This window comes from Dendrobates tinctorius, unplaced genomic scaffold (genome assembly GCF_039654945.1).
Source record: "Dendrobates tinctorius isolate UK_male_01 unplaced genomic scaffold, ASM3965494v1 ptg000007l, whole genome shotgun sequence".
NCBI lineage: Eukaryota > Metazoa > Chordata > Amphibia > Anura > Dendrobatidae > Dendrobates > Dendrobates tinctorius.
In genome coordinates, this window is record NW_027361675.1 from 49,928,235 (window position 1) to 49,953,872 (window position 25,638).

The 25,638-nt window shown below is 46.3% G+C and overlaps 1 protein-coding gene across 1 annotated transcript in view; it reads right to left on the reverse strand.

Annotated features, from left to right (window-relative positions):
* Positions 1-24,859, reverse strand: part of RPH3AL (rabphilin 3A like (without C2 domains)) — a 592,574-nt gene extending 567,715 nt beyond the window's left edge. Inside the window, exon 1 of the mRNA XM_073574447.1 lies at positions 24,778-24,859. The gene's annotated coding sequence lies outside the window, so the exon portion shown is untranslated. The remainder of the gene's footprint in view (positions 1-24,777) is intronic.
* Positions 24,860-25,638: the final 779 nt, after the last annotated feature.

Consider the following 25,638-nt stretch of genomic DNA (forward strand, 5'->3'; position numbering starts at 1 on the left):
TCTGCTATGTCCTCAGTTTATTTGTTGCATCAATTGCCCTGCACTTCAACCACCATGATCTCTAACACCATAATCTGCCCTGGGGAATAGCGCTGCTTGTGGAGAGCTGAACCAACTCTGCTGCATCAACAATTACCCCAGCAGACTGAATCTGCAGCGTCGGCTAACACCTTGCTTGCCGAGTACCATAGGTGGCATCATGAATCGCTTATAAACCTTATTCCCCTTTAATCCCCATTTTTCTTTGGACGCCCAGGGCTACGGACGGGTCACTGCTGCCGTGACATCCCTTTTAAGAACTGACCTGCCCAGTACAGAGTATTCCCCCACGGCCCTGGCGGGCGCTCCTCGTGTGTTGAATTTGAATATGGTAAAGCCTTAGAATAACACTGATCAGAACAGTACGTGAAATTGGCAGAGGACCCTGCAGCGCTAGAGGAGTGGCAGGTAGACATAAGTGGATCAGGGAAAGTACAAATCCGCTTGTTCATTATGGGGTGTCTTCAGAACCCAGAGCATGTTAAATGTAAAAAAAAAAAAAAAAAAAAAAAAAAATATCGTATACTCACTTTACCATTTACCTCTCTTGCCCCTCTGCTCCTCACCGCCACTGGTCCAAACCTCTATGCATTTTATGATCAGTCATCACAGTATCCTCCAAGGTCTCATGAAAGTTGGAAATCCTGGCTCAGTGAGAGAGGCTAAAGGATTTCTGGGCAAGTGGTGGGGGATCAGAAGATGCTGCGAGGACTAGAGAATTTTAAGTTTTATAATTATTTATTGACTTTCTGCTTTATTTTTACAAATTTTGTGATTTAACTTATCTTACAGAACACCATTTACCAATATTTTTATTTATATTTATAGTTTTACAATTTAACAGTTGTGAGAAATAAGAGGAGTCAAGTTAGAACCAGCAATTCTGTCATTTGTGCTTTTAAAGTGCAGCAGAAAAAAGATTTTTAATGGCTGTCATAAAATGACAAATGGTAGGTCATTAAGGGGTTAAGGTATTTTTCCCATCAAAATAGTTTTGAAAGGTCTTGACAGTTTCTATGACTCCCATTCATTTCTTTTTGATTATGTGTGGTGCCCCCAGGAGTATGGTCGCCACAGTGGCATTACCTTCCTCCTAGGGAGTGTGATGTCATGCTTGGAAGCAATGAAGGGTCTCTCTGTCAGTTAATCACAACACAGTTCTCATTCCAGGCCAGCAGAGGGAGCTCTGAACCAAAACTGGGGGAAGAGCTACTCTCTGGGGGCCAGGAATGGGAAATTGCGTCCTACCGGTCTGCAATCTGCCAGAGGATGGGGAGGAAGATTCCCTCCTGGACATGCTGGCCCAGGCCAAGGCCAATGGGTCCATTGAGGACATGGAGATAAGTGGTTCGCTCACCGTGTCCCAGCGGTTGCAGTTGATGGCCCCAACCACGGAGCTCCGAGCTGACGATCTGGCCAATTACTTCAAAGAAAAAATTGACCAGATCCGACAGGAAATTATCTCCAAATCCCCTCATACCATGCACTGTCCTCCCTCCCCCACTGCATCTAACTCACTCTCTGATTTTGAACCAGTCGCAGAAGAAGTAAGCAGGCTCCTTGCATCTTCTCGCCCAACTACTTGCACCAGTGACCCATTTCCGTCACATCTCCTCCAGTCCCTTTCCCCTGCTGTCACCCCTCACCTAACTAAAATATTTAACCTCTCTCTCTCTTCTGGTATTTTTCCCTCCTCATTTAAGCATGCCATCATACATCCACTACTTAAAAAACCATCCCTCGACCAAAACTGTGCCGCTAACTATAGACCTGTCTCTAATCTTCCCTTCATCTCTAAACTCCTGGAACGCCTGGTCCACTCCCGTCTTATCCGCTATCTCTCAGAAAACTCTGTTCTCGACCCTCTCCAATCCGGTTTCCGCTCTTTACACTCCACTGAAACTGCCCTCACTAAAGTCTCTAATGATCTACTAACAGCTAAATCAAATGGTCATTACTCCATGCTAATTCTCTTGGATCTCTCTGCAGCATTCGACACTGTGGATCATCAGCTCCTCCTCACTATGCTCCGCTCCATTGGCCTCAAGGACACCGTTCTCTCCTGGTTCTCCTCCTATCTCTCCGACCGCTCCTTTACTGTTTCTTTTGCCGGTTCCTCCTCCTCTCACCTTCCCCTTACTGTTGGGGTTCCTCAAGGATCGGTTCTAGGCCCCCTCCTCTTCTCCTTGTACACTGCCCCTATTGGTCAAACAATCAGTAGATTTGGTTTCCAGTACCATCTCTATGCTGATGACACCCAATTATACGCTTCTTCTCCTGACATCACGCCAGCCTTTCTAGAAAACACTGGCGATTGTCTAAACGCTGTGTCTAATATCATGTTCTCGCTATATCTGAAACTGAACCTGTCAAAGACTGAACTCCTTGTGTTTCCTCCCGCTACTAATGTACCTACACCCGACATTGCCATTTCCGTGTGTGGTTCCACTATTACTCCCCAGCAACATGCCCGCTGTCTTGGGGTCATACTTGATTCCGAGCTTTCCTTTGCCCCCCCACATTCGATCACTGGCTCGCTCTTGTCATCTGCACCTCAAAAACATTTCTAGAATTCGACCTTTTCTTACTTTTGACTCTGCAAAAACTCTTTACAAAGACTTTACACGTGCTGCGCCAATTCTTTGGAATGCACTTCCCAGGTCAATACGATTAGTCCCCAATCCCCACAATTTTAAGCGTGTCCTGAAAACGCATTTATTCAGACTGGCCTATCGCCTCAACACATTAACCTAATCTATCCCTGTGTGGCAGAGCCAAAAGTTTTACCATAACCAGGTTCCCAGCATCATGTTCCCACATGCTTTATGCATCCATTAGCCCTCTGTGTCTGTACTGTTACACACTTAACACTATGGCTGGTCCATACAATCAGGGCAACTGTTACCACCCACCTTTCGTGTCTACCTCTTTCCTCATAGACTGTAAGCTTGCGAGCAGGGCCCTCACTCCTCTTGGTATTTGTTATAATCTACTGTATGTGATTATTGTTATGCTGTAATGTCTATTGTCTGTACAAATCCCCTCTGAAATGTATAGTGCTGCGGAATGTCGGCGCTATAAAAATAAAACTTATTATTATTATTATTATTATTATTAAATTAGGAGTTTGTGTGAGGACGGAAACATGTGTGGACGTGAGGAGAGGAGCCGGAAGATTGAGCAGAGTTGAGAGCTCACTTCTAGCTAGAGCGCATGATCTGAAGCCCGGTCTCCAAGGTTGTATGGATACTGATGTTCCTGCAGCAGAAACCGGAGGAATAGGAAGCTGTAAATGCTCTGTTCCCATATTAGACTCGGAGGCACAACAGCAACGGGTGAGCCAGAAGAAGGCTACAGCTGTCTGCCATACGAGGAAGTTCTAAATGAGAACAAGCAAGTGGAACTTTAGTGTAACATACTACTGCAAGTACCTAAGATAAGCGCTAGAAAGGAGACTACACAACCCATCTGATAGAGAGATTCTTAAGTTGCTTCCAGGCCGGCCAGCCTCTGTTCCATCTGTAATCTGGAATTCTGGACTGCATTTACCAAGCAAAGTAAAGGTAAAAGAAACTGCACCCTATTGTGTCCTTTCCTTCTTCCTGCAAACTCTCCAGCACTGCTACATCTCTGTGCCAGACACTACACCTGTTAGGAGTGGCGGAAGTCACTAAATAAAAAATAAATAAAGTGCCTTCGCCACCCGGGGTCCACCGTGCGGTGGATGGAAAAACCGCTGCTAGAGAGGAAGAGCACTAAGGCGGTAATGTGCGCAAGGGTTAAACGACACCCAGTGCACAAAAGCAAGCTCTGTTATACTCAGAGCTGCAGGCTAATAAACTTAAATTAGCCGCTGAGTCTGTTCAGAGTCACAGACTCACAGCGATACAGTCACGGTATTCGCAGTCACAGGAGTAGCCTTAAACAGCAGGACTACTCCGTCTAGACTTACCGTCAACCACTGCAAAGCGTCGCAACCGCGGACACAGAGTAAAGCTGCAACCACTGAGCCGCTGGCAAGGCGCAGCAATAACGCTGGCGCAATACAGACGCTAAGCTGCTGAGCAAAATGGAGCATATGCACGCTGGCGCTAGTGCTGCTACTGGCTGTACCCAAACACTCACACCATCGTATTATCAGAGGGAAGGGGTTTCTTAATAAGTCAGTCACCAGTCCAAGCATCCATCATCTTACATACAGCAGCAAGTATGAAATACTAGCACATGGTGGAGCAGCCATGCGCGCTTTTTATACCAAACGGGACCTTCCGGAAATCTCCAAGGCTCCAGGAGGAGTCAATAGGATTAGACACAGGACCTGAGCATGTGACTCCCAAACTCCAATGGGAGCTCGTCCCATGAGCATGCTCAGTGGAGGGAACAGAGGACTTAGCCTCTGGAGAGAGTTGCCGCAAGGCACTCTCCTCTGCAATCTCCTCTACTGCAGATGAAACGCAGGAGACTGCAGCATGTAAGGGTCTAGATCTCACCATAGGAAAGGGAGAAATCAGACTTCTAACATTACCCCCCCTCCTAGGGCCCCCTCCTCTCTGAGCCTTCCGAACCATCAACCTGGGCTCAAACTCACCCAAAGGTGAGCTTGATGTCCTGGTAGGTGTTACAGTAAACCGGGACACCTGGAAGGCGTCAGTGGAAGCAAGGTCACCAGGTTTCAATAGAGACACCTGGGAGATGGCAGGAGCTGGCGAAGCAACTGAGCGCCGCCGTGAATCAGCGACCGTCACCACTCTCCGCTTAGGAAGGTTAACCTGGGCACATGAAGTGCAAGCCTGGATACATTTTTTAATATCCCGAGCTCTATGAGGCCACCAATACGCTCCGGCCAAGAGCTTCGAAATTTGCATATAACCTCGATTGTTGAGGCGCATGGGAGGCATGCGCCCATGCAATAACTTGAGCCCTAAGATGAGGAGGGACAAAAGTCAGCGACCGGTTCAGTCTCTGACCATTGCGGGTAGCTGGCTTCCGGAGAAACCGCACATGGTGACAACCGCAAATAGATTCCTCATCAGAGTCTGTGTTGAGATCGGTATGAGACACCTCCATGGGCTCAGGAGGTATAACCATGGCTCAAACAGCTCAGGAGGTACAAAAATTTAGGAGCCGAGACAGCTCTTCACTTGGAGTGAGCCCGCTCCATACCGCGCTCCGAAAAACGGAGGTCGATACGTGAGGAGACGGAGATTAGCTCCTCCAAACTGGTGGGGATCTCTCTAGTGGAGAGAGCATCCTTCACATGCTCTGTGAGACCTCGCCAAAAAACGGGGATAAGCACTCTGTCGGACCATTCCAACTCGGACGCAAGTGTCCGAAAACGGACGGCATACTGGCTAACCGAGAGCGACCCCTGAGTAAGGGCGAGCAGCTGCAGAAACGTATCGTGTGTGACCCGAGGACTGAGAAATACTTGCTTGATGTCTGTTAGCAAGTTGGCCGCAGTCCGAATCTCGAGGTCACCACGTTCCCATAGAGGCGTAGCCCATTCCAGAGCCTTGCCCGACAGTAGGGAGATAATGAAGGCCACCTTAGCCCGCTCTGTTGGGAATTGCACAGCCAGCAGCTCCAGGTGTATAGAGCACTGGCTGATGAAACCCCTGCAGGAGGCGCCATCCCCAGAGAATTTTTCGGGCAACGGGAGGCGGGTAACTGTCGTCTCAAGGGAGGACATGGACATACGCCCTATGGCATCTGTGAGTGCCTGAACAGCAGCATCTGTGGCCTGCGCAGCTGCGAGAGACCTCTCAAGGGTGGCCAAGCGAGCCTCAAGCTGTCGCACACACTGCACCAGTTGCTGCTGATCTGCCATCTCTAGCCAGACCCTGGCGCTGGTATTATGTTAGGAGTGGCGGAAGACACTAAATAAAAAATAAAGTGCCTTCGCCACCCAGGGTACACTGTGCGGTGGATGGAAAAACCGCTGCTAGAGAGGAAGAGCACTAAGGCGGTAATGTGCACAAGGGTTAAACGACACCCAGTGCACAAAAGCAAGCTCGGTTATACTCACAGAGCTGCATGCTAATAAACTTAAATTAGCTGCTGAGTCTGTTCAGAGTCACAGACTCACAGCAATACAGTCGCGGTATTCGCGGTCACAGGAGTAGCCTTAAACAGCAGGACTACTCCGTCTAGACCTACCGTCAACCACTGCACAGCGTCGCAACCGCGGATGCAGAGCAAAGCTGCAACTGCAGCGCGGCAACCACTGAGCCGCTGCAATAACGGCGCAATACAGACGCTAAGCTGCTGAGCAAGATGGAGCATATGCGCGCTGGCGCTAGCGCTGCTACTGGCTGTACCCAAACACACCATCATATTATCAGAGGGAAGGGGTTTCTTAATAAGTCAGTCACCAGTCCAAGCATCCATCATCTTACATACAGCAGCAAGTATGAAATACTAGCACATGGCGGAGCAGCCATGCGCGCTTTTTATACCAAACGGGACCTTCCGGAAATCTCCAAGTCTCCAGGAGGAGCCAATAGGATTAGACACAGGACCTGAGCATGTGACTCCCAAACTCCAATGGGAGCTCGTCCCATGAGCATGCTCAGTGGAGGGAACAGAGGACTTAGCCTCTGGAGAGAGTTGCCGCAAGGCACTCTCCTCTACTGCAGATGAAACGCAGGAGACTGCAGCATGTAAGGGTCTAGATCTCACCATAGGGAAGGGAGAAATCAGACTCCTAACATTACCCTCTTCCTCAACACCTATTCTCTTCATCTACTCTGCCCTGGGACTGCAGCCCTACCTGTGGAGGGCTACAACATCATTGCTGCACCACAACATCTGTCCCAGAGGATCTGTTTGCAGCGTCGGCTTAATCCCTTTATTGTCGAGTACCACAGGTGGCGTCACGCATCATCCACTCAAATTTTAACCAGCCACGCTTTAACCCCTTTTTACATGGACGCCCAGGGCCACAGCCCGGGTCACTGCTACTGTGACACTTCCCTCAGAGATACCGGCCTGGTACCGAGTACCCCACTGCCCTGGCGGGCGATTCATTTTGGCGTTACGAAGAGGATTTATGGAGCCCGGTGTCCCCGGTCCTGTATGCCAGAGACTATCTGCGCAGTTGCCGCCATTACCGCGTTGCTTGGCGCGCGCAGGAAACCAAAGGGGCGGTCCGTCGTGGGCAAAGCCAGCCGAAGAGCGCAAAAAAGTGAAGCGCTGCGCGGGAAGAGACCAGCGCACAGGAAGTGAGAAGCAGAGGCCTGCAGCCCCGGTGTCCTCCACGATCATCCAACCGATAAGCCAGCGCAATCCAGGGCCTGGCCAACGTTAACTGGGGGGAGGATGTCTGAGGCAAGAGCAGATGCAGCGGTGGACACCACCACACCCCCTACAGCGCCGCAAGATGCAGGGGCAAGCGCAGCTGCGGCTCTAATGGCGTCACAGAATCAAGCAGCCAGCGCCACTGCCAGAGCGCAGCAGGAACAAGCGTCCACTGCAACAGTCCCCATAATGCCGCTGTCTATGCCCTATATACCGGGAGCGGCCTGGCTACCGCAGTATTCAGGGGAGTCACATACCCTGAGTGAATTTAAAGAGAGACTGTGCAGTTTGTTTGAGGTGTATCCTCTGTCTGAAGACCAAAAAGTGAACATCCTTATTGGGCAGCTAACATGTGCAGCACAGAGGGAAGTAAAAGCCTGGCAGGAAACTGATAAAGAGACTGTTAAAAAAAATTCTGGCCAAGCTTAGAAGCACCTTTGACACCCGCACTGCAGCTGAAATAAAAATGAGATTCTTTGGGTGAAAGCAGAGTGCAGGATAGTATACGGGACTATGCTCTTAACCTACAGGAGACACTGCGAGCCATAAAGCAGATTGACCCAGACAGTGTGAAAGATGGAGACAGACTGTTAAAGGAGCAATTTATTGAGGGACTCCTATCCAGTACCCACAGAGCACAGCTGCGCATCATAGCCCTACAAAACCCTGACCTAGACTTTGCAGACTTCAAAGACAGGGCTATTCGGGTGCTGCATGAACCAAATGTCAGCCGTCCAGCGCCCCCTAGGCGCCCAGCGATCACATACCACCAAGAAGCAGCAGCTTTCCCTCTCAGTCCTGTGGGGGCTGATGCACAGACTCTGGATAATGATCCATCTACAGAACTGCGCCTTCAGGTCCAAGAGCTGACCAAAAATATGGCTCCTCTTGCCAAAACTGTGCAGTCCCTGCAGGTGTCGTCAAAGGAGAAGACCCAGCTGGCCTCCAGTCAAGAGGATGTCCCGTGGCTACGGAAGAAGAGGATCCCGCCACACCGATGGAGAGACAACAATCACTATGACCAGAACGGACGTCCCATCTGTCGTCACTGCCACAAGGCAGGCCACATTGCAAGGTTCTGTTATTTAAATGAGCAACCCCTGGGGCAGAGGGCCAACCCCCAGGAGTAGGACAACAAGGCCCAAAGAACTGGCAAGCCAAGTATGTTGGAGGGCGACCGGTCCTCCCTGTGGTGATTGATGGCATCCCCATGAATGCATTGCTGGACACTAGCTCTCAGGTGACAACTATGCCATATATCCTTTACAAGCGGTATTGGGCTGACTCTGAACTTACTCGTGGCCCAAGTGATGAACTGACAGTTGCCAGCAATGGTCAGTCCTTGCCGCAAGTAGGATGTAAAGAGATTACTATTAAATTGGGGCAAGTAGAGTTAAAATCTCAATGTCTGATAGTTGTGGACATTGATCGACGAGAATGTAACCCAATGATGACCTTAGGCACTAATGTGATTGAAAATTGTCTTTCCGGGGTTATTGTTTTGTTGCAACAGGTAGCTGAGACTTCTGGTTCCAGTGAACAACGAGTCCTGCAGAAGGAGATCAAGGCCCTGATGCAAAGACAGCAGGTAGAACTGTCTGGCGGAGAAATTGGCAGCATCAGAGTGAGTGATTCTTTCCCCATTGCGATACCTCCCAGATGTGAAATGTTAATTTGGTGTCGGGCAGCCATCGGCCTCAGAGCAAAAGATTACCAAGCATTGGTAGAGCCAGTGTACTCTGATAGCCGGCCGACTGTCTTGACAACCAGAGGGGTAGTTGATGTTCGCAAAGGGAGAGTACCTGTACGCCTCTTGAATTGTGGGGAGGAGGAGGCCACAATACCTCGGTATGCCACAGTTGCCAAGCTGCTTACTGTCAGTAACAACGCAATACAGGCAGCAGAGCCCTTGGTCTCGTCCGACCAGGCATGGCTCTGTAAAGCAGCTGGAGGAGTGGTGTCAGCAGCTGCAGGTGGGAACTGACTCCACCCCTTCATACCAAAAGAGTGGGGTTTACTGAGTGACTCAGGAGTATGAGCGGGTATTCAGTAAACACCCCCTAGACTTTGGGAAGGCAAAAGGGGTTCAACACCATATCCCCACTGGAGATCATCCACCTATTAAAGAAAGGTATCGGCCTATACCCCCAACACAATATCAATGTGCCAAAAGTATGTTGCGGGAAATAAAGAAGGCTGTGGTGATCAGAGACTGTTGTAGCCCCTGGGCAGCCCCAATAGTCTTTGTGAAAAAGAAAGATGGTACCATGAGAATGTGTGTTGATTACCGAAAAATTAACAGCATTACACATAAGGATGCCTACCCATTACCCAGAATTGAAGAGTCATTAGCTGCACTTAAAACTGCTAACTATTTTTCCACCTTAGATCTCACTAGTGGGTATTGGCAGGTTCCCGTGGCAGAGGCAGACAAGGAGAAAACAGCGTTTACTACACCAATGGGTCTCTGCGAGTTCAACTACATGCCGTTCGGGCTCTGCACCGCCCCTGGGACATTTCAACGGCTAATGGAGTGCAGTCTTGGACACAAGAACTTCGAGACAGTCGGGTTGTACCTTGATGATGTCATTGATTTCTCCAAGACTTATGAAGACCATCTGAAGCACCTGGCTGAGGTGTTTGAAGCCATCCAAATGCCACCTCCTGAAGCCCAAGGTACAGTACCTCGGTCATGTAGTGAGTGCAGAAGGTGTGGCACCGGATCCTGACAAAGTCACCGTCATCCAGGACTGGCAGAAGCCCAGCAACCTCCATGAGGTACATCAATTCCTCGGGTTGGTAGGCTACTACCGAAGGTTTATCAAAGGCTTCACTGAGATAGCCACACCTATGCAAAATCTTCTGGTGGGCCAGTCCAAGAAAGCCAAGAAGAAAAGTCCTACATTTGAATGGAATGAGGAACTGGAGAGGTCCTTCACTCGACTGAAGATGGCTGTCAAAGGAGATGAAATTCTGGCCTACCCAGATTATGACCAACCATTTGTTTTGTATACTGATGCCAGCAACCTGGGAGCAGTACTGTCACAGGTACAGAATGGCAAAGAAAGTGATCTCCTATGCCAGCAGGAAGCTTCGTCCCACTGAAAGGAACCCTGACAACTACAGTTCCTTCAAACTGGAGTTCCTCGCCATAGTCTGGGCTGTGACTGAACGATTCAAGCATTACCTAGCTTCAGCCAAGTTTACCATCTTCACGGACAACAACTCGTTGACTCACTTGGAAGCTGCCAAACTAGGTGCACTGTAGCAGCGATGGATGGCCCGGCTGTCTAACTACGAATTCACCATCAAGTACCGAGCAGGGCACAAGAATGCCAATGCTGATGCGCTGTCCAGAATGCCTAATCTGCCAGATGCAGGAGAAGACCCTGAGGCACTCGAGGAAATAGAGTTTCCTGTAGTGTTGAGCATTCTGATACTGCAAATATCGGGTATCGGCCGATATTCGCTGTATCGGAATTCCGATACCGAGTACCGATATTTTTACAGTATCGGATACTGGAATCGGAAGTTCCTATAATGCAATGAGCCACTGTTGTGGCTGTGATTGGCTGCTGAAATGATGTCATCATGATGAGCGGTCTGTGCGCATCATGATGCGCAGTCTGTGCGGGCCTGCCGGGGGGGTCTGTGCGGGCCTGCCGGGGGTCTTTGTGTCTGTGTGCAGACATCGTCCGATGGGACTACAAGTCCCATCGGGCTATGCTTGCTACAATGACAGTGATTGACACAGCCAATGGTGGGACAGTATTAGTCCCATCATCTGGCTAATGTGATGAATGTAAAAAAAAAAAAAAAAAAAAAAAAAAAATGTATGTTATACACACACACACTTCATATATACTACATTCATGCAACATACATACAGTACATACTAAGTACATACTATATTCATACAGCATACATACTACATTCATACAGCATTCATACAACATACATACTACATTCATACAACATACATAGTACATACTACATACATACAAAATACATACTACATACAATACATTCATACAATACATACTCACCATCACTTGTCACTTTGTTCCCCGAAGCCAGTGTCATCTATAAAAAATATGAGAAAAACCAAACAAGCAATATACTCCCTGTTCCGCAGAAATCCACGAGTGTCCCACGACGATCTCCTGCACTGCATCACTGAGAGGTTACTATAGTTCACTGGTCTCACTTTATGGCAACTTTCTCACACAGCAATGCCAAAAGTGAGACTAGGGACTATTTTTTTTTACAGTGGCGGAGGAATACAGTGTGGAAGGATACCTACCTCCCGTCATTGTATTACTGGGGCCCCTAGAGAGCGGTCGCATAAGCTGATGCTGCTGTTCTCCAACGGAGATCATCGTGGGACACTTGTGGATTTCTGTGGATCAGGGAGTATATCGCTTGTTTGTTATTTTCATATTTTTTATAGATGACACTGGCTTCGGGGATCAAAGTGACAAGTGATGGTGAGTATGTACTCTATGTTATATGTACTGTATGTATGTTGTATGTCTGCAGTATTTATGTAGTATGTCTGTAGCATGTATGTTGTATGAATGTAGTATGTTGTATGAATGTTGTGTATATGCAGTATGTATGCATGCTGTATGAATGTAGTATATATGTTGTATGTAGTTTGTATGTATGTATGTATGTAGTATGTATGTATGTTGTATATATATGTTTTTTTTTTTTTTTTTACATTCAACACATTAGCCGGATGATGGGACTACTACTGTCCCATCATTGGCTAATGTGTCAATCACTGTCACTGTAGCAGGCATAGCCCGATGGGACTTGTAGTCCCATCGGACGATGCCTGCACACACACACACACAACCCCCGGCAGGCCCACACAGACCCCCGGCAGGCCCATACAGACCCCCGGCAGGCCCGTACCGACCCCCGGCAGGCCCGCACAGACCCCGCCCGCACACACAGACACGCACAGTGTCCACCCACGCACCGCCCACACTCTTCCCCCCTCCCGAACAGGATGTGCAAGTAAAGAAAGGGTTTTTTTAATTCCGATATTTCTGTCCCATTGACTTGAATGGGACTTCTGGTATCGGAATCGGCGATACCCGATACTTTTTGGGCATCAGCCGATCCAATCCGATCCGATATTTCTCAATATCGGATGGTATCGCTCAACACTAGTTACCTGCCTTCCACCGGCCAATTGCGGCCCAACGTGCCCAAGGAGTGAGAACCAGATGGTCAATCATGAAAGAGGCCACCCTAAATCCATTGCCTCATCATGACTGGGCTGAAACGCAGGATAGCGATCCCGCAATCCGCCTGGTAAAGGAGCTACTGTCACAAGCTGACTCACGCCCGGATCCAGATGCTCCTGAAGAAACCCAGCTGTTGTGGAAGGAAAGAGGCCATCTGTTCCTCTATGAGGGAAAGCTGTGTTGGAGGAGTATCAATGCCCGCACTCATGAGTTGGTCTGGCAGGTGGTAGTCCCAAAGAGAGCAGCATCAATGGTCCTGGAAGCATACCACAATGGAGCTGGACACTTCGGATGGAAGAAGTTGGAGGCCTTGCTCCGGGAGAGATTCTACTGGGCTGGAATGAGGAAGGCCATTGAAAATTGGTGCCGGGAGTGTGGACAATGTAACCTGCGCAGGAAGGACCGTAACAGCCAGCGAGCTCCTTTGCAGCCAATAATAACCAAACAACCACTCGAGTTGGTCGCCCTGGACCATATGAAGCTGGTCCCAAGTCGTTCAGGCTACTCTTATGCTCTTACCATCATTGACCACTACTCGAGATTCCTGGTAGTCGTGCCTGTCAAGGATCAAACAGCCAGGACAGCAGCCAGAGCATTCCAACAGCACTTTTGTCGACCACACGAATATCCCGAGCGAGTGCTTACAGATCAAGGTCCAGCCTTTGAGGCGGAAGTGTTCCAGGAATTCTGTAACTTGTACGGTTGCAAGAAGATCAGGACAACACCGTGCCATCCACAGACCAATGGCATGTGTGAAAAGATGAATCAGGTGGTTATCGATCTACTGAAGACCTTGCCTTTGGAAGAGAGGAATCTGTGGCCAGAGAAGTTGCCAGATCTGGTAGACCTCTACAATCACATTCCTGTGAATTCCACCAACTGCACTCCAGCCTACCTAATGAGAGTGAGGCCTGGCAAGTTGCCTATTGATTTGGATATGGGAGTCCTTACACCTGAAGTAACATCACCAGATGCTGACTGGGATACAGAGCGGCAGCAGCAATATCGAAGAGTACAAGAGTGTATAGAAAAAAAGTCTAGCTCAGGCAAGACAAAAACAAGAAAAGAACTACAATCAACATGCACCTGCAGTTCCCTTGTCACCAGGAGAACAGGTCCTAAAGAGGAAAAGAAGGATGCATAAATTGGATTACCAATGGGAAGCCGAACCCTACACCGTCTTACCATCAAACTTCGACAACGCCAAAGTGTGCCTTATCAGTAAGGATGGAGGAGAAGCATCATCAGCAGTATCGAGGGATCATCTGAAACTGTGCCCTGACTAGCTAAAGGAAAGGATGGGAGAACAAAACAACCTTAAACCCCAAGAAGAAGAAAAGGTTAGCACTGTACTCAGAGAATTTACTGCAAACTGGACAAGAATGGATCAAGCCATCGTAGCTCCTGTCCTAATCTTTCCCCAGCCTACTGCAACTGAAGTAGCAGAGACTCAAGACAACTCTGAAAATCAGGAAGTTCAGGCAGCAGATGCTACACCAGCAGTGGAGTCAGAGAATCTTCGCCCTGCCAGTGGTGAATCTGTCATGCCCACAGTGAGTCTAAGAGTTCGCAGACGGCTACTACCCAGTTTACCAATGCCAGTGCTACATAGGTCTGTCCGTAGTACCCAAGGTATACTACCCCTAAGGTTTTGTATCTAAATAAGTTATACAAATGGTAAAATGTAAATTTGCAACTGTTTAACTTTATGTGCCTACAAAGACTCTGTAAGAACTTTTGAAGATATTATTTTGTTTTGATGGACAATTTGGCCACAGGACTATGTGTGGTCAAAACTTAACTTGTACATAGTTACCATGCTCAGGAAATGGACCATGGACATTGACGCATGGACTAATCATCAGGACTATTTTTGAGCTTTGGTTTTTGTATTTTTCACTTTTCGGAAATCTTGTTACATTTACAATTGTTCATCTGTTTATAGGTTTGCATGTTTTTCTTCAGTCCGGGAGTACTGAATTGCACTAGGGGGGAATGTGGTGCCCCCAGGAGTATGGTCGCCACAGTGGCATTACCTTCCTCCTAGGGAGTGTGATGTCATGCTTGGAAGCAATGAAGGGTCTCTCTGTCAGTTAATCACAACACACAGCACAGTTCTCATTCCAGGCCAGCAGAGGGAGCTCTGAACCAAAACTGGGGGAAGAGCTACTCTCTGGGGGCCAGGAATGGGAAATTAGGAGTTCGTGTGAGGACGGCAACGTGTGTGGACATGAGGAGAGGAGCTGGAAGATTGAGCAGAGTTGAGAGCTCACTTCTAGCTAGAGCGCATGATCTGGAGCCCAGTCTCCAAGGTTGTATGGATACTGATGTTCCTGCAGCAGAAACCGGAGGAATAGAAAGCTGTAAATGCTCTGTTCCCATATAAGACTCGGAGGCACAACAGCAACGGGTGAGCCAGAAGAAGGCTACAGCTGTCTGCCACACGAGGGAGTTCTAAATGAGAACAAGCAAGTGGAACTTCAGTGTAACATAGTACTGCAAGTACCTCAGATAAGCGCTAGAAAGGAGACTACACAACTCATCTGATAGAGAAATTCCTAAGTTGCTTCCAGGCCGGCCAGCCTCTGTTCCATCTGTTATTTGGAATTCTGGACTGCATTTACCAAGCAAAGTAAAGGTAAAAGAAACTGCACCCTATTGTGTCCTTGCCTTCTTCCTGCAAACTCTCCAGCACTGCTACATCTCTGTGCCAGACACTACACCCTCTTCCTCAACACCTATTCTCTTCATCTACTCTGCCCTGGGACTGAAGCCTTACCTGTGGAGGGCTACAACATCATTGCTGCACCACACCATCTGTCCCAGAGGATCTGTTTGCAGCGTTGGCTTAACCCCTTTATTGCCGAGCACCACAGGTGCTCGGCACGTATCATCCACTCATAAGACTTAAACCAGCCACTCTTTAACCCCTTTTTACATGGACGCCCAGGGCCACGGACCTGGTCACCGCTACTGTGACACTTCCCTCTGAGATACCGGCCCGGTACCGAGTACCCCACTGCCCTGGCGGGCAATCCATACGCACAGCCTACTATCAATGGATAATAAGACTAAATCTAGTCCAGGAACAGAGTTAGGCCGGGGTCACACTTGCGACAAACTCGCACGAATTTCGCATCTCAATACCCGGCACTACCACCAGTACTCGAGACCGGAGTGTGCGGCTGTATATATTTCTATGCAGCTGGGCGCTCTGGGCTGAGTGCCGCAGTGTTGGGTATTGAGACACGGGACTCGTGCGAGTTTCTCGCAAGTGTGACCCCAGTTCTAGTGGGAGTCCCAGGCCCCAACTAATCAATAAATGATGACAGATACTAGCCATATTGCATCATTTACATAGTAAGATCAAATTAAGTCACAGATTTTTCTCAGCCGCAAACTGTTTTTGATCAGTGTGCTAGATCATATGTAACCCACACCAGTGGCAGGATTATGCTTGACTACATGGCAGCAGATTTACTATTTCTCTAATGATCTCCTGCTGATAAAACTGATTTTATCAAAACTACAGTAAGCAGCACAGTAAGTGATACATCACATGAATCGGGGTCTCTGCCTCTACATTATGCTGCTCTAAGGTTAGGTAGCAAAAAATTCCCTTTTAAGATTACATTGTAGTGTTATAAAAAGACACATGTCAATGAATACTTTTACTCAAAACATCTAAAGACAATTAACACATAGAAGACCAACAAGTGCAACATGATAACGAAGCAAATTGTCATTCCCATAGGGGCCGATTCATCAACGTTTTGATGCCAGGAAATTGAGGTAAAAGCTTTGAAAAGTTTCAATATTTTGCACAAAAGTTCTGCAACTTTGGTGTTTTTTTAAGCTAGTTTGAATCCGCTCAACCAAAATGGGTGGAGTTGGTGAGGGACTGTCATTACCACACCCTCCCATGCATGAAATTCATTAAAAGTGAATGCATTTTGTATGCTAGAAATGCTATTCCAGTCGTTAACTAGAGTAGCATTTCTGGCGCTGCTTATGGAGGTGTACACCACTTATAAGATGCTCTGAATTCATGAAATGGCACGTGCCTCTTCATGAATTCCTTGTACTCTACCAGGACTGGCTTAATGCAAGTGTGCGCTGTAACGATCTGGATGAGTCGGCCCCATAGCATATAAGTGTAAAATACATGTGATATCGGAAATCGGCAATGGTGTAACTATAGCTTCTGAGAAACTATTAGGCTAAGTGCAGACATGCTATTTTGCCCTGCGGATTTTTCCGGCAGAATTGAAGAAATCCGCAGGTCAAATGACCTGCATTTATCCTGCGGATTTCTTCCTTTTTTCTTGCGGTTTTCGTGCGGTTTTTCCCCCTGCGGATTTGGAGAATCAAGCAGGTGGAAAACCGCACAAAAGAAGTGACATGCTGCATATTTTGAACCACAAGAAAACAGCGCGGAAAAATCCGCAGCGTCTGCACAGCAGGTTTTTTTTCTATTGACTAACATGCTACTGTACGTCACAATGCGGATATGCAGCGTTTCTGCATGGTAAAATCCGCTGGATATCTGCATCGTGTGCACATGGCCTTAGCCTATGTGCCCACGTTGCAGAATTGAGGCAGATTTTTCCTCAGCAAATCTTCACCCCCTTGCCCTGAAAAACGTTTGCGGATTTGGATGCGTTTTTCATGCGTTTATGAACATAAAGTTGGGTTAAAAAAAAGCTCCTATGAGGTCATTTCCTAGTCCAAACCCTCTTGGATTGTGTTCATTTTTGTAAGCTAAATAAAGATGTTATTTAACCCCTTCACCCCCAAGGGTGGTTTGCACGTTCATGACCGGGCCAATTTTTACAATTCTGACCACTGTACCTTTATGAGGTCATAACTCTGGAACGCTTCCATGGATCCTGGTGATTCTGACATTGTTTTCTCGTGACATATTGTACTTCATGTTAGTGGTAAAATTTCATTCAAATAACGCGTTTATTTGTGAGAAAAATGGAAATTTGGCGAAAATTTCGCAATTTTCCAACTTTGAATTTTTATGCCCTTAAATCACAGAGATACTGCACACAAAAAAGCTTGATAACTAACATTTCCCACATGTTTACTTTACATCAGCACAATTTTGGAACCAAAATTTTTTTTTGTTAGGAAGTTATAAGGGTTAAAAGTTGACCAGCGATTTCTCATTTTTACAACACCATTTTATTTTTAGGACCACATCACATTTGAAGCCACTTTGAGGGGTCTATATGATAGATAATACCCAAAAGTGACACCATTCTAAAAACTGCACCCCTTAAGGTGCTCAAAACCACATTCAAGAAGTTTATTAATCCTTTAGGTGCGTCACGGGAATTTTTTTGAATATTTAAAAAAAAAAAAAAAATGAACATCTAACTTTTTTCACAAAAAAAAAAATACTTCAGGTTCAATATTTTTTATTTTACCAAGGGTAACAGGAGAAATTGGACTGTAAAAGTTATTGTGCAATTTGTCCTGAGTACGCCGATACCTGATATGTGGGGGGGGGGGGGGAAACGACTGTTTCGGTGCATGGCAGAGCTCAGAATGGACAGAGCGCCGTTTGACTTTTTCAATGCAAAATTGGCTGGAATTCAGATCGGACGCCATGTCACGTTTGGAGAGTCCCTGATGTACCTAAACAGTGGAAACCCCCTACAAGTGACCCCATTTTGGAAACTAGACCCCCAATGAACTTATCTAGATATGTGGTGAGAATTTTGAACCCACAAGGGCTTTACAGAAGTTTATAACATACAGCCGTACAATTAAAAAATCATATTTTTTTCCACAAAAATTATCTTTTCACCCTAAATTCTTATTTTTCCAAGGGTAACAGGACCCTAAAAGTTATTGGGCAATTTGTCCTGAGTACGCCGATACCCCACATGTGGGGGTAAACCACTATTTGGGCGCATGGCAGAGCTCGGAAGGGAAGCAACGCCATTTGACGTTTTTGGCTGGAATTGAGATCGGACACCATGTCGCGATTGGAAGACCCCTGATGTACCTAAACAGTGGAAACCCCCCACAAATGACACCATTTTGTAAACTAGACCCCCAAGGAACTTATCTAGGTGTGAGGTGAGCACTTTGAACCCACAAAGGCTTCACAGAAGTTTATAATACCAGGGCATGAAAATGACAAAAATCGTATTTTCCAGAAACATGATCAATTAGTCCCCAATTTTTTTTATTTTCCCAAGGGCAACAGGAGAAATTGAACCCCAAAAGTTGTTGTCCAATTTGTCCTGAGTACGCTGACACCCCATATGTGGGAGAAAACTACTGTATGGACACACGTCAGGGCTCGGAAGGGAAGTAGTGACGTTTTGGAATGTAGACTTTGATGGAATGGTCTGCGGGTGTCATGTTGCCTTTGGAGAGCCCCTAATGTACCTAAACAGTGGAAACCCCCACAAATGACCCCATTTTGGAAACGAGACCACCTAAGGAACTTATCTAGATGTGTGGTGAGCACTTTGAACCCCCAAGGGCTTCACAGAAGTTTATAACGCTCGGACGTGAAAATAAAAATAATCATTTTTTTCCACAAAAATGATATTTTTGCCCCCAATTTTTTATCTTCCTAAGGGTAACAGGAGAAATTGGACCCCAAAAATTGTTTTGCAATTTGACCTGAGTAGGCTGATACCCTACATGTGGGGGTAAAACACTGTTTGGGCGCATGGCAGAGCTTGGAAGGGAAGGAGCACCATTTGACTTTTTCAACTCAGAATTGGCTGGAATTGAGATCAGACGCCATGTTGCATTTGGAGAGCCCCTGATGTGCCCAAACAGTGGAAACCCCCAATTCTAACTCCAATCCGAACCCCAACACACCCCTAACCCTAGCCCTAACGGAAAAAATGGAAATAAATACTTTTTTTATTTTATTATTTTTCCCTAACTAAGGGGGGTGATAACGGGGGGTTTGATTTACCATTTATGGCGGTTTTTATGTTTGGCAGCTGTCGCACGCTAAAAAACGCTTATTGTAAAAATAGTTTTTGCATCACCACATATTGAGAGCTATAATTTTTCCGTATTTTGACCCACCGAGTCATGTGAGGCCTTATTTTTTGCGGGACGAGTTTACGCTTTTATTGGTACCATTTTCGGGCACGTGACATTTTTTGATCGCTTTTTATTCCGATTTTTGGGACGCAGAATGAACATAAACCAACGTTTCATGAATTTCTTTTTGGGGGGTGCGTTTACACCGTTCCGCGTGCGGTAAAATTGATAAAGCGGTTTTATTCTTCGGGTCAGTACGGTTACAGCAATACCTCATTTAGGTCGTTTTTTTATGTTTTGTCGGTTTTATGCAATGAAAACTATTTTATATAAAAAATAATTATTTTTGCATCGCTTTATTCTGCGAGCTATAACTTTTTTATTTTTTCGCTGATGATGCTGTGTGGTGGCTCGTTTTTTGTGGGACAAGATGACGTTTCAGCGGTACCATGGATATTTATATGCGTCTTTTTGATCGCGCGTTATTACACTTTTTGTTTGGCGGTATGATAATAAATCATTATTTTTTGCTTTGTTTTTTATTTTTATTTTTTAAGGGGTTCGCTAAAGGGATTAACTAATGGGACAGTTTTATAGGGTGGGTCGTTACGGACACGGCAATACCTAATATGTGTACTATTGTTTTTTTGTTTTTTTTATTTCCAAAAATGGATTTATTTGGGGGAATATTTTTTTTTTTTTCTAATTTATTTGGCGATTTTTTTTAAAATTTATTTTTACACTGTTTTTATTTTTTTTAACTTTATTAAATAGTCACAGGTGGGACATCACTGTCCTGTGACAGATCGCTGATCTGTCACATCACAGATCACTGTGACAGATCAGCGATCTGTCATAGGCAGTGCAGAAGGCTTCCTCATGCCTGCGCTTTGCAGGCACTGAGGAAGCCAGCTTCCTGCAGGCCCCCGAAGGCCCCCGTCGCCATCTTGGATTCGGGGGCCTGCAGGAAAGGAGCCCCCCGCAGCAGCGCTGCACATTGCGCTGCCGTGGGGGGCTCAGGGAAGCACGGAGGGAGCCCCCTCCCTGCCGATGCTTCCCTTTAACCCCCGGTACACCGCGATCATGTTTGATCGCGGTGTGCAAGGGGTTAACGTGTCGGGGGCGGTCCGTGACCGCCCCTGACACATTGTGCCGGGTGTCAGCTGTGATAATCAGCTGACACCCGGCCGCGATCAGCGGCGCTCACCCCGTCCATGGGCATAGGGGCCCAGGTCCCATGGATGGGATAGTACGTCTGATGTCAGGAAGGGGTTAACAACAAAAAAATGATGCGATATCATTTCTGTCCAACCTCCCCTTTTACATTTGTCCAACCCACACTCCATTACACACACAGATAGATAGACAGATAGATAGCAAGGCTGATGTTTATTAATGAACAATATGTTTAATTTAATATAAAAAAAGGGAAAGAAAATGGGGTGGGCTCCCGTGCAATTTTCTGAGCCAGAGGGGGAAAGACGATGCCCGGCGACCAATATTTGTAGCCTGGCAAGGAGTTAATACCCATGGATCTTCCCAGGCTATGAATATCAGCCCGCAGCTGTCTGCATAGCCTTTACTGGCTATATATATTTATAGCCAGAAAGGCTACACAGACAGCTGCGGGCTAATATTCATAGCCTAGGAAGGGTCCATGGATATTGCCTCCCCAGCTACAAATACCAGCCCGCAACTTCCCCAGAAATGGCGCATCTGTATGATGCACCAATTCTGGAACTTAGCCACTCTCTGCCCACTGCCATATAGCGGAGGCATATGGGGTAATAAGGGGTTAATATCACCTTGCTATTGTAAGATGACATTAAGCCTGGTTAATAATGGAGAGGCGCCTATCCATTATTAATCTAAGTAATAAAGGGTTAAAAACAAACACATAAGAATAAAAGTATTTTAATGAAATAAAACAAGACACATTTTTTCATAATTTTTATTACACGCCTATTCATTCGAAGCCCTCGATCACCTGCAAAAAATAATAAAAAAAAACCAAAACAACAATATACTCCATGTCCGATGTAATCCCATTAATAACAATTGTCCCACAGCGATCTCAACTATAGAGCTGTCACATCAGTAGATGTGACCGCTCTATAGGTCTCAGATGACACACTGACTGGAGATAACCCTCTAGCAGTGTGTCATTGGAGATAAGCCTCTCGCTTTACGGCACTACAGCATGAGAAAATTCTCACGCTGTAGTGCCACAAAGTGACAGGTGAACTCCGGTGACCTGTCGGCGGCAGAGTGATACATTGCGGAGGATTATCTCCATCATTGTATCACTGGAACCCCTGGAGAGCGGTCGCATCAGCTGACGTGACAGCTCTCCACGTGAGATCATCGTGGGACAATCGTAGGACAAGGAGTATACTGTTTGTTTATTATTTTAATTTTTTTTAGGTGATTGATGGCTTCGGGGTTTAGCAGTATATGGTAAGTATGAACTATATGTGTGTATGTGATTTTTTTTTTTTACATTCAACACAGTAGCCGGATGATGGGACACACGCACAGCCCCACAGACCTCTCCCACACAGACCTGGCAGACCCCTGGACAGCCCCACAGACCCCCTAGTCAGCACGATGACCCCCCACACAGCCTCGCCAGACCCCCGCAAGACCTTGTACAGCCCCACAATACCCCGCACAGTCTCGGCAGACCCCTGGACAGCTCGCAGACCCCCGGACAGCCCGATGACCCCCGCTCAGACCCGGCAGACCCCTGCAAGACCCCATACAGTCCCGCAAGACCCACAGACTACCCGATGACGCCTGCAGACCCCCGGACAGCCCCAAAGACCCCCGCACAGCCCTGCCAGACCCCCAGACAACTCAATGACCCCCGCACAGCTCCAGCAAGACCCCTCACAGCCTGATGCGGATTTCTAGCATTCCAATGCCAGTCTATGGCAGTGGAATCGCTGCGTTTCCTCAAAATTAATGAACATGCTGTGTATTTTACCGCAATGCGATTCCGCTGCGGAAAAATACGCAGCATGGGCACAGTGGTTGCGGAAAGTAATTAAAATGAATGGGATGCGTTTTATTAGCATTTTTAAGCGTTTCTGCAGCGGCAAAGACGCTGCGGAATCACTTAAAAACTGCAACGTGGGCACACAGCCTTAAAGGTAAATAGTCCAGTATAGAGTCTTCCATGATAACACTATATTATGTATCAGCCATATTATCTTTTGAATGTGGATCTACCTGGGGTCTGAACTAATAGTATCCCACACTTGAGCTTTCTTCTGCACAGCAGCTAGTCTCACACATCCTGTCAGCTTATTTCCACCTGTATAGAAGTATTATGCGGCATGAGTCACGTTGTGATTGAGGAAGAAGTAATGGGCCTCTTCTGATTCTCATCTATCCAGAGGATTAATCAGGGCTCTACTTGGACAGCATATGGATCAAAGACTGTCCTTCAGACTCTCCTGACTTTAATAGGTCTGCAAAAACTATTCTTAGTTTCAGTTTTTAGCAATGCTCATTAAAGGGTTATTTCTATTGAAATTATTGATTATTAAGCTCCTTAGATTTTATTATAAAAGTTTGTTTTTATCATGCAGTATTTTTATCAGGCAAATCCAGAAAAAAAAAAAAAAAAAAAACAGGGCAATTTGAAGGTGACCATATATTTTTCTTTTCAAAGCCGATGTGGGCTATTCAAATGAACAGGTGATATTGTAATACATGGATGAGTGAACACCAACAGAACAAGAGCTGCCATTTGTTAGCAGCAATCCAGAGCAGGGGAATCATTTCTTTGAAATAAAAAAATGCCTTAGTAAGAAATACAAAAAAGGGGTTGTTATTATTGTGTGATAATAACCCCATTAAGCTCTTTCATAGGTATATTTGCAAAGTGCATATAAAAATAAGCAACTTTTCAATTTAATTGCTGTTAAAATTCCTTGCCGTTCATAAGAATAATGACATTTTTTATTTCATTGTTAACAGTTCATTGACTAGGCTACCAACCACTTTTAGTTTTAGTGCAGTTTTAGGCTATGTGCACACGCTGCGGTTTTGGCCGCAGCAGTTCTGCAGCCAGTGTACAGTAGCATGTTATCCTATGTGATTTACATTCTGCTGTGCACATGCTGCAGATTTTTAACTGAGGAAAAGCTGCGGTTTTGAATCCGCAAAAAGAATTGACATGTCAATTGTTTCTGCATATTCTGCTGCGGTTTGCCACTTATTCCATTGTCCAGGTGGCAAACCGCAGACCAATCCGCAGGTAAAACCGCAGGTCATTATACCTGTGGTTTTACCTGCGGTTCCGCAGATAAGATTCCGCAGACCAATCCGCAGTGTGTGCACATAGCCTTAGGCTGTGTGCACACGTTGCGGATTCTGCTGCGTTTCCGCAGCGGTTTTGGCCCTGCAGAAACGCAGCAGTTCCGCTGACATGGTACAGTACAATGAAACCCTATGGGTTTTCAAAAACGCTGTGCTCACGGTGCGGCTGTTTCCGCGCGGTTTACAAACCGCAGCATGTCAATTGTTTGGGCGGTTTCCGCAGCGGTTTCACACCTTTAACATAGTAGAGGTGTGAAACCGCAGGGCAAAACCGCAGGTCACTTTACCTGTGGTTTTACCTGCGGTTCCGTGCGGAAAAACCCGCAGGTGATTCTGCACCGTGTGCACATAAACCATAATAGTTTCATGGAAAAACACCCCATTAATATAATTCAATAAAAGCATATAAATATATCATTACATAAATGGGTATTACTGTAGACATCATTGGACAATCGCAAATATAAATAATATATAAGAAAAAAAAACACACGGAAAAAGGTCCCATACAACAATTTTCCAAATTACCAAAATGATTTTATTAGAGTATAACAGGAATGTAGGAAAAAGGTGGTAAAAAAGTCAGTTCTGACCATAATTAGCACATGAGTGAAAAAACCAAGGGTACACCATAGGTAATGGACATAGGGATATAAATCATAATATCAAACCCTAATACAAATATAGTTATTCATTATCCCAAAATAATGTATAGCAGCCAGTCCAGGTATGCATGTAAGAAGACTATTGTAGCCCTCACAAATGGTGGAACCTGCCACCAGTGAGGATAAATAACATAGTCACACCAGATAAGTTCATTGCTTAATATTACCTCTTAGACTGGTCAAAAGTACAGGTCCGCATAGGAGTACCCAACCCGACATACATTTCGGCTAAGTAGCCTTCATCTAGGGGTGAAGGAAAGTAGGAAACAGGAAGTAATTAAGATATATGGCCACCAATGAAATTGTAAAAATTATGCACATGATCAGGACCAGACCAGATCATGTGACGTGTTGAATAGTGTCCCTCCTACAATATGGCGTCCATCACCATGGAGAATACAAACAACAACCCCACACAATTATGTTAAAATATCAGCAATAAAAAAGAAAAAAAGAAAAAAAGAGAAGGGGGGAAAGAAATAAAGATAATAATATATATGTGTCTCTATGCTCCCTCATTGAATTATGGCACACTGCCTACCGCCATCTCACATAACATTGCCAACATAATCAACCCAGATCAATTAACTATGGTGACCCACATATAACTAAAACCCTAACGTGCTGTGTGTACAAAAATGTATCACATTAACTGTATGTCAGGAGTGTAGCGGCGAATAACCCGTGACGTCACCGTCATATGATAATTTTATCCGGCGCCGCCGCATAATGTGGATCACCAGATGCCCCTATCAGGATGTCATAAGTGGTGCGCCGGGAGTGTAAGAGCGCGTCATGTCTCCCCTCTCTGACGCGCGCGTCACCACGGCAACCCAGACACGGGGCGGCGTCGGCGTCACGTGACCGGTGACATCACAATCATGTGATCGGTCACCAGGCAACAATAGACGCCGAGAGCCGCCACGGGTAAGGGGAGCGGCGGCGCACGCGCGTACCGGGAGGACATGAGCCACTCTAAGTGTTTACTGACAATGGAGAGAGGCGATGGGCAAGTGAAGAGCCAAATA